This window comes from Schistocerca gregaria, unplaced genomic scaffold, assembly GCF_023897955.1.
Source record: "Schistocerca gregaria isolate iqSchGreg1 unplaced genomic scaffold, iqSchGreg1.2 ptg000437l, whole genome shotgun sequence".
Lineage (NCBI taxonomy): Eukaryota > Metazoa > Arthropoda > Insecta > Orthoptera > Acrididae > Schistocerca > Schistocerca gregaria.
The window spans coordinates 2,884,591-2,890,021 of record NW_026061860.1 but is presented as its reverse complement, the minus strand read 5'-3'; the positions used below and the strand labels follow the sequence as shown (position 1 = coordinate 2,890,021).

General features: G+C 42.4%; 1 non-coding gene across 1 annotated transcript; it reads right to left on the bottom strand.

The window, feature by feature from the left end:
* Window positions 1–2,239: 2,239 nt before the first annotated feature.
* Window positions 2,240–2,314, bottom strand: Trnat-ugu (transfer RNA threonine (anticodon UGU)). The gene has a single exon. It is a non-coding gene; the product is annotated as a tRNA-Thr (tRNA).
* Between the last annotated feature and the right edge of the window lie 3,117 nt (window positions 2,315–5,431).

Below are 5,431 nucleotides of genomic sequence, written 5' to 3'. Positions count from 1 at the left end.
CCTTGAACATAATCCTCCTCCCCTTAATTATACAGTACATGGCCAAAAAAACAGACACCGAATATATGCAAACTTGGCCTTACGAACATTGCAGACGTCGTCTATGTAACACACGTCAAACTTCAAAGAATTTACCAATTCGTTGCATTGTTTACTATAGACCACAAATCAAGTAACGTAAAAAAAGCACTGCGTCTATTGAGATCATGATTCAGAGTTTAAAAAAAACTAATAAGTCGCCTACATATTACAGTTGCTGCCAAAAGAGGAGAACCATTATTTTCCCACAAAAGGAAATATAGTTAAAATGACGCTTCTATTTCGGTTAGTTTATGCGGTTACTAAAATTTGCCGTGAAAGTTACATAGTGGACTCTACCCTCCCCCCACCAGAAACGTAGTTATCGTGGCTGTTGTGAGACTTTTGTACACAGTTAGAGAAAGTGTGTTAAATGTGGCGCGGACGGAAACACTAGGCTACGCTACAGGGCAATCTGCTCGCACAACGTTTAGTCGGCATTCATAATCGTTGGCGTAAACAACTCTCAATCAAATTACCACCTTCCAACCTAACTTAGATCTCGGGCTACACTACCAATCGGCCTGTCATCACAACCAAATATTCATTGAGTGGGGGTGGGGGGATTTCCTGTATCTCTAGGAAAAACTGTCAGTTTTGTCAGACTCAACAGCAAGATTTACCAATGGTAAACACTTTTTAGACGGCTCGTAATTTTAGAATAGTCCTCTTCGTCTTACTTGGCATAAATTGTTCGCTGGCGTCCCAGCAGCTAGCTCCCTCAGTGTCTGCTTCTGCCATCGCACCACGCCAGTCTGCTGTTGTCCTAGCAGACCGAACGCACCGCACATCCGACACCTTCGGAACCACTCACTGGCCATTTAGCAACTGAGCGGAACACTGTTTACATCGTGAAAGGAAAACTATGCAAAGATGTACACTTAAATGGCACGACTGAGTAGCACACACACAGTAATATCTGAGGAATGTCCTTCGACACGCGCAGAACGAAAGTCTTCTCGCGAACGTACAGCGTCTCTGAAAAAAAATCTAGTGACTATATTCCGGCGTTACGGCCAGGTTCTCATACAAATGAGCAAAAAAGGGTACATTTGAATTTTTTTTGAGACAATGAAAATACATTCGAACGATCTGTTTGGGAATTACGAGTGACAATACTATGAGCTTAATTTTAGATTTTCAATAAAAAATGGCGCCCGTAATTATGATTTGATCAAGGGCTTGCGAGACTGGAGTACGCAGAGTGCGTGCAGTGTGGCACCTCAGATGTTACCTGAATTCAAAAATGGGTAACATCAGTTGATACTACATTATTTCTCTGAACTTGAAAATGGATAACATCAGTCGATAATACATAAAATTAATGGGAGCGTATACCTAACCGCAATGAAACAACCTTAAATTTAACGATACAGTGCTAATTCGAACTTTGAGTTCGATTTTGAGGGGTTTGTTTCACTCCTTATGCCTACACAAAAATTAGTTAATATTAACAAATGTCATATTATAGCTATAAGTTCCTAAGAAAAGTGTTTACTTTTAGGGGTCAGAGGTAGAAGTTAAGAGATCGAACCACTTTTAATTTATGCTGCATGCCGTTCTGAGAAAATCGTTACTCGAAAAAAAAAAGTGTTCAAAGTTTAGGGAAAACATTTAGTTATATTATTACTTCGATTTGCATGAACTGAGTGTTACACATATATTCTTAATGTCGCTGAAAACGAATCTGAAGTCAGATTTTCAATATTCAAAACAGCTAATCCAATACGGAGGGCAAACGATTATGTTTTGACCAATTTTTACCAAAAATGTATTTTCGTTATTTACGTTTAGTCTGCAATTCAAGGAGTATTTATCAGCCCTTCCTCTACCTCTGATTGTTCCTAGACAGCAACTTCCTGTTCTTCTTGGCAGGAAAAGCCGATCTGTCTAAGCTGGATATGCAGCACTCGGCAGCCTGCACTTGATATTCGTCCGAATTTTCGGTGAGTATGTTTGCATGCATTCTGCAGTATGAATCCTTTTGAGCACGTGCGACACGGGACGAGTTATCATCTACATCTATATGGATACCCTGCAAAACACATTTAAGTGCCTGGCAAAGGGTTCATCGAATCACCTACACAACTGATAATTAATTGAAACCCTCAGCTGCCGACAGGTGTTGTTGATATACTTCGATGGGGACAGCTGAAAAGTGTGCCGCTACTGGGACTCGAACCCAGGATCTCCTGCTTACAAGGCAGACGCTCAATCCATCTGAGCTATCGAGGGCACAAATGAACAGCACGACTGCAGGAATTTATCCCTCGCACGCTTCCCGTGAGACTCACACCCCGAACCGCCCACAATCCGATTACGTAATGTACTTAATAGGTATTTGTCCATCCACTCATTACTGGCTCACACTAAGGTGACGATTCCCGTAAGATTTCCGGTAGCCTGTGCGCATTCGCACAGACGAAGGTCAATGGCTGGGTGACGTTTAACCATAGATATGAAGATAGTAACTGTTCTAGAAAGAACAGGCGCCACTGACGACCTTGCAGCTCTTCTAGAATACATGATAGACCGGCCGATGTGGCCGAGCGGTTGTAGGCACTTCAGTCGGGAGCCACGCGACCGCTACGGTCGCAGGTTCAAATCCTGCCTCGAGCATGGATGTGTGTGATGTCCTTAATTTAGTTACGTTTAAGTCGTTCTAAGTTCTAGGAAACTGATGACCTCAGATGTTAAGTCCCAAAGTGCTCAGAGCCATTTGAACCATCAGTCCGTATGTTTGCACACTACTTACAGTAACTTATGCTAAGGACAACACACACACAACCATGCCCGAGGGAGGACTCGAACCTCCAACGGGGGGAGCCGCGCGAACCGTGACAAGGCGTTGGACACATGGCGGGTACCCCGCGCGGCTCATGGCAGCCATGACACTGCTTCAAACAATGGACTGTAGAAACTTTTGTAAAGCACGGATTAAAAAAAAAAAAAACCTTTCCGTTCCAGGAGTCTAGACAAGTACACCTTTAAAAAATGCAACTACAAAGAAATTGAATTTTCGAACGGGCCAGGGATTAAAACTTTGAAGAGTTAAATTTTAATGGCCGTTCTCTTGTATGCAAATAGTTTCACAGTAGAAATTTCTCTAGTTTTATTTATTTATTTATTTATTTATTGCTGTAGGTAAAGAAGGATAGGATTCTGAGAAGGGGGAAGGGGGGGGGGGGGGGAGGAATCTCGCCTCTCCCACCTTGGAATTCTCAGTACAGAATTTTTATTCATTACGAGATTCTCAGCCACTTGCAGAAGTGATTTCGCGTGATTCTGCAAAACTTTTCCTTTAGCCAATCGTAGCAACTATAGGATTCCGTTCCTGCTGCATGACATGTCTCGGAACTTAAACTGACCAACTTATTTGCATAAAGAGCTAGCTTATCATCCGCTTCTTTACTTACTTAGACCGTTCATGGTCTGCAAAGCATTTTTTCTTTAATCGTTTTTTTTATGTTTTTTATAAACTGCAACACTTTCTAAACTTTTCTAAACTTAACGCCGTTGATGCATGGTCTTTTGCTGAATGACCAAAAAGCAATGCTGACAGCTGGGGTCCAAGGTTTTTGTTAATCAAGCCGTTTGTATTCTTGTTTGTATAACGCATATTTCTTTATATCTAATTGAGAAGTGAAATACCGGTTTTCGTAGATGCAGATTTAAAATATTTTAATATAACGCAATAAATATTTCATTAAAATTTTCATCCCCTTATGCTCGAAGTTAAAAACCAGTGAAACACGTAGTTTTTAAAAATTGTAACAGATTAGCCGAATACGAATTGTCAGATATGCTTTCATAATGCTTTCATAATGAACCATTTTCAGAAACGTGGAGCCGGATCTGGGGGTGAATTTCCTTCTCTCCGAGACACTCGGCTTCTTCTTCGACTTAGCCGGCAAACAGGCCGAGGACGCCGGGTGGGGACCGAATATGCAGCAGTTTGTGGATGGCGACGTCGTCACTAGCTGTTGCCTTCGTGCGGGCCTCTTGTGTAAAGGGGGAGCCAACCGTGGCCAAGTGAAGGTCTGTATTCCACAGGAACGAGTTAGCATGGCACTGAGATATTTCCACGAGTCGGCGGACGGGGGTCATTTGGGGTTCTTCAAGACCTTGAACCGAGTTCAGGAATGCATGTTTTGGCCCAACCTATATCGCGATGGCAGGCGATTTGTTGGCAACTGTGTCCAGTGTAAGCGTGGTAAGCCCGATGTTGGGCTGCACAGAGAACTACTACAGTCGCTTAGGGAGCAGTGTCCTCTGGACCGCGACTCAAAGATCGAAACAACGATCGACGGAAACTGGCGCCAGAAACGCACCAGCTCACTCTATTTCATCCCCTTAGGGGTTGAACTTCCAAAAACACCGAAACACGTATTTTCTTATTTGTAGCCTTGAAGTCAAATACCAATTTTCGTAGATGTAGCCTTAAAAATACTTTCATAGTTCTTCCATAATTATTTATCTCAAAATAAAATGTTCATCCACTATTTCACCTCATAGAGGTTAAATTCCCAAAGATACTGGAACACATATTTCTTTATTTCTGACCTAGAAACCAGATACAAATGTTCGTATGCCTAGCTTCAAAATTACCTTAATAGCTACATGATTCAGAAATCCTTTCATGTCCTGCGTCTCCCCCTTAGAGGTGGAATTTTGAAATATGCAGTATAAGCGGTATAAGATCAACACTCTTTCCAAATCTCAAGGTTTATTTTCCTTGGCGGTCTGGACTGTGTGAGTTTCATAGTAATAGTCCTCCACACACACACACACACACACACACACACACACACACACACACACACACACACACCACTACCAATGCCACCACCACCTCCTGGGGAAATTTCTGCAGACGCCCTTGTTCCACTGCAGTCATATTTTGCCGACGACCTACATTTAGCAGCGTGGGAGGGATAGTGTCGTGCAACAGACAGTATACTCAGTAGACAACGAACTGTTCGTTGTGAAATCAGGGACATAGGAACCGAGACTGACACAGAAGGTGCTGAAGGTGAAGCACACTAGACTCGTGTCTACCACGGCTTCAAATAGTATCGATTTACTATGAACGGAAGTTCCGAAAAGTGAGCAAGTAATTTTACAGTAAATTCAGTACCGATGGTGAGGATATACAACGAAAAACATTTCTATAAAATTTCAGAAATAATGAAATATTCCACTCAAGTCGCTTGACAGAAAACGCAATGGATATGCTTGCACTTAAGACGGAAGGCCCTACGTGCTTACGCAGGCTTACGACAGATCGCAAAATTCGGCAGTAGGCGTAAGCCAACCTCTTGTGCTGCCATCTGTTATTGATGCCAGGCATCAA